The 4,451-nt window shown below is 30.4% G+C and overlaps 1 long non-coding RNA gene across 1 annotated transcript; it reads right to left on the bottom strand.

Annotated features, from left to right (window-relative positions):
* Positions 1 to 175: 175 nt before the first annotated feature.
* LOC111617017 lies at positions 176 to 4,225 on the bottom strand. Its single transcript, XR_002755361.1, has 3 exons — positions 3,996 to 4,225; positions 3,273 to 3,339; positions 176 to 300 (listed from the first exon to the last, which is right to left on the bottom strand). It is a non-coding gene; the product is annotated as an uncharacterized LOC111617017 (long non-coding RNA).
* Positions 4,226 to 4,451: the final 226 nt, after the last annotated feature.

The raw sequence follows: 4,451 nt of genomic DNA, 5'->3' as shown, positions 1-4,451 counted from the left end.
TCTCGAACCGTGTTAGAGCGAATCCGTGCTATAGAAGTGCCGTGTTATACGGGGGTTACCTGTATTCTAAAACATAAATTCAAAACTTTTTAATATAACTGGTTTTAAACATAGATATTCTCAAATATTTTTATAATTTAATAAATAATGCAAATGATTAAAATTTTAAACTCACCAACATTTTCTGCAAAAACGGAAATAAGTTGTCGTTGGCAGATCTTAGATTTAGCAGAAACTACAACACTAGAACGACAACTATCTTCAAAAATGATATCAACTGCATCATTCGATACTGAAGTCCTGTAAAGAACACTTTTCATTATTATATGTAATTCAGATTCATTAAATTCAGTTAAATTCAGATTATATTTAAAGATAATTCTTTAAAATATTTCAAATTTATGCCTTTGTTTTTATAAAATTCAAAAGTTTTGATTTATTTGAAAGTTGATTCACTATATGAAATATGTAAAGTTATAATGCAAGCCATGTTTTATCTGAATTTCTATCTAATATAAGAAAAAAAGATATGAAATGACATTAATTTTGTTATTAGTTTTCATACTTTTTTAAATTTTTGAAAAATATTTGTCATATAAAATTTTTCTTTTTGTGATTACTTATTTAACTTCTATTCTTATTAGGTATTTCTTATTTATCTTTTAAGGATATTTTAATCTTGATATATTTCAATATTAAATAATAATACCTTTACATTCTATTCATTATTATTTTTTCATTCTGTTATGATTTCAGCAAATTATTTGATTCAGGCAGAAATCATTACAAAATAGTACAGAAAAGTGAATTTGATAATAAAAGATCAAGACAGAAAAAGTATTATATCATATTATGAATTAAAAACATATTGAATAAAAAGCCAAAGAATTCAAATTTTACTAAATATACCAAAAAACAACAGGAAAAGAAAATTTCCATTGCATTTATAAAAAATTTAATTACACTGGACGACAAAAAAAATAACGCATCATGAAGGACTTGTTGGATTTGAATAAAAATTGATATGTTGCATCATCTTAGCTAGATATGTAAATGATTAGCTTTTGAGAGTAGGTTCTTGTGTTATATCATCACCAGAGAAGAAAAAATGTTTCCGCTGCCTGGTATAAAGGTGCATGCTGTGACGACTTGTGCATATGTTCTGCGCTTTTATTCATGGTTTTGACTTCATTGAGTGACAGACATGCCTCTACGACGCATTCGACAGCCTTACACTCAGTTAAGTGAGTTTGAGAGAGGTTGCATTGTTGGATTGAGAGGAGGAGGATGGTCATACCGCCAGATTGGCCGCCATCTAAACCGTTCTGATAGAACTGTTAGGATGTGTTATGAGCAGTGGGTAAGTAGGGGTACACACGAATGGCAAATGGGTTCCGGACGCTATCGACAGACCACCAGAAGGGAGGATCGTCTCATTGTACATCAAGCATGAACAGCGCCTACAGCTTCATCGTCTACCATTCATGCAGCGGTGGCACCTGCATTACGGAACCGTGTATTCAGCTGCACCATTTCCAGGCGCTTAGTAGAAGGCGGATTGATCTCCTGACGCCCAGTATGTGTTCTATCGTTAACAGCCACCCACCGACGCCTCCGTCTGCAGTGGTGTCGTGCATGACAATCGTGGACCACTACTGACTGGCAGCGTATTGTGTTCAGCGACGAATCCTGCTTTTGTTTGGGGGCTCACGATGGCCGTGTGAGAGTATGGCGGCCCGCTAGTCAAGGTGTCAACCCGGCCTATACTGTGGAGCGGCACATAGGCCCAACCCCCAGGGTTATGGTGTGGGGAACCATAACATACGACAGTAGGGCACCTCTAGTTGTCATGCATACTACCCTCACAGCCCAACGATATGTGCAATACATCCTCCAGCCACATGTGTTGCCTCTCACGGAAGTGCTTCCGACAGGCATATTCCAGCAGTGTGTGCCCGGCCACACACTGCAGTGGTCTCCCAAGCATGCCTACGTAACGTTGCCACACTTCCTTGGCCTGCACGGTCTCCAGATTTATCATTAATTGAACATGTGTGGGACCACTTGGGTCGCCAGCTGCGACAGCCACAGGATCTGACGCATCTTGAGTCCCAATTGCATCATGCATGGACAGATATGCCTCAGAACATTATTCGTGACCTTTGTGCCTCCATGCTGAGGCATATCACAGCTTGTATCCGCGCTAGAGGCGGCCCAACAGGATATTAGTACCTGCACTGTATTGCATATTACTGCACAATAAAGTATGTTTTTGTTTTATGGTTGCAATCATATATCTGTCTAGCAATGACGATGTCATATACCAATTTTTATTCAAATCCAACAAGTCCTTCATGGTGCGTTATTTTTTTNACTTCAATATTTGTGGCGGACAGACATAAAGTCGAATAAAATGACTAAAACTTGATTTTTATTTTTCCATATAATTTTTTGACGAACGACGTATAATCGGGAACGACGTAACTCGAAACGACGTAAGTCGAGGTATACCTGTATTTCAAAACTATTAAAAAATAAAATTAGCTTATTTACATAAGGCATTTAAATCCTGTTAATATAATATAATTACAAAAACATAAAAAATATTATTTTATTAATACTTGCAAAAATATTTTTCTAACTCCAAATTTCAAATTGATAATTATGATGAAATATTATCATTATTCAGTTAACAATAAATAAAATTGTCAAATAAAAATTTAAGTTTAATTAATTTAAAGTAACCAAAACTATTCAAATCAGCTAAAAATAAAGTTTTGATGTTATTTGGAAGGAGAAAATTTAGTTAACTCTCTTGCTAATTTAAAATCTTCAACTTGATTTAATTTAACTAATATAACTTAGCACTTCATTTATTAGACTCAATATCCTTCTTATATTCAATTATTCTAATTTTTAAGAATTATTCTGTAAAATTACATAGTATAGTATTTGACCTACATTTACGTTCACCCAGTTTAAATGTTCATTATTCAAAATTTTTTCTCTAAAAGATTTATATAATAACTTCATAAAATATAACAAATCAGTTATTAATACTTACCATATATATGCAAAATTATTTTATTTATAACTGTTACAAAATTTTTGGTAAAAACTTATTTACATTAAATATTATTATGTAGCTATAATAAAGATTATACTTGCATACTCAGATTGATTATAATTTTTAAATAAATTAATATATATTATAATCTTAAAATAGCATTATTAGATTATTATATGTATATAATAAAAAGATAGCAACTGACCTTTCCTTTTGTTAATTTTGCAACATCCAAAACCAAATGAACCAGATGAACTAGTAAAAAGAAATTTCTGCAGAACAAAGTAAAGCAGATAGAATAAAAATTAAGACCAGATAAGAAGTTGTAAATGTGCTATATTAGTAATTAATAAATAAATTCATCCACCACCTTTAAAGAAAAGTATTGATTAAAGTCATTAAAACAGTTATTTTTTTTAATAAAAGCATTACTTCATTTATGTAATATTTAGTTATAAAATTATAATGTATAAAAAAACTGAAATATGTAAGATATCATGTATCATATCTTAAGTATTTCAATTTTAAAAACTTTTAAATAATTGCCAAATTTATTTTGTATATATGAGTAATAATTTTTTTTATAGTAGTATAATGTTTTATAATTAAATTATATAATCTGTTAAATTATAAATAAAAATATAATAATAAAAGTAAGATTATTTTCTAATCTACATTCCTGTCAAGCAAAATTATCATCAAAAACAATCTTTTAAACACAAGCTTTAAATACATTCATTATAATTTTAGTAAAGCCATTGCAATTTATATAAACTCAATGATGTCAATTTTGTAATACACACATTATTATTATTATATTACCTCTATTAATAACTATACTAAAATATTTGTATTATGATTTATATATTGATATGTTTTGTATCAAAAAGTACTAAAATTAACTCATTATTGTAAGTTATTAATTTACCATTTGTAGCATCCTTCAGAGATGCTAAGTGTGTAATTAGTAGGTACATCAATATTGCATGGTAATAATACAGTCGGTGATGTAAGGCGATTATTATCTATATACTGGATTAAATTACAGATTATCGTAATAGCAAATATCCACATGGTCTTACGTGGCACAAAAACTATGCAAATTCGAAATTCTATTACTTGTCAATCCAGTTTTTCTTTACAGATCACAAGCACGCGCTTTGAATTGTGGGATAGAAAATAGTTACACGTGGATTTGTTTACAATCAGCAGTGCCATCTGCATTGTTACTTATACGTCGTTAAGTCGTAAACAACTTTTGTTTACGTAAATATGAATGAAGTCATACTCAAATAAATATATCGAAAATTCTTTAATTGGTTTAATGTAAATAGGGATAGTGGGATTTTTAAAAGTTAAATAAATAAACGTTTATTTATAAATC

Source organism: Centruroides sculpturatus, unplaced genomic scaffold (genome assembly GCF_000671375.1).
Source record: "Centruroides sculpturatus isolate CEXI.00-Female unplaced genomic scaffold, Cexi_2.0 scaffold4351, whole genome shotgun sequence".
NCBI classification, from domain to species: domain Eukaryota; kingdom Metazoa; phylum Arthropoda; class Arachnida; order Scorpiones; family Buthidae; genus Centruroides; species Centruroides sculpturatus.
Note: the sequence above shows the minus strand (reverse complement) of the source record. Positions and strands in the feature narration are given on the sequence as shown.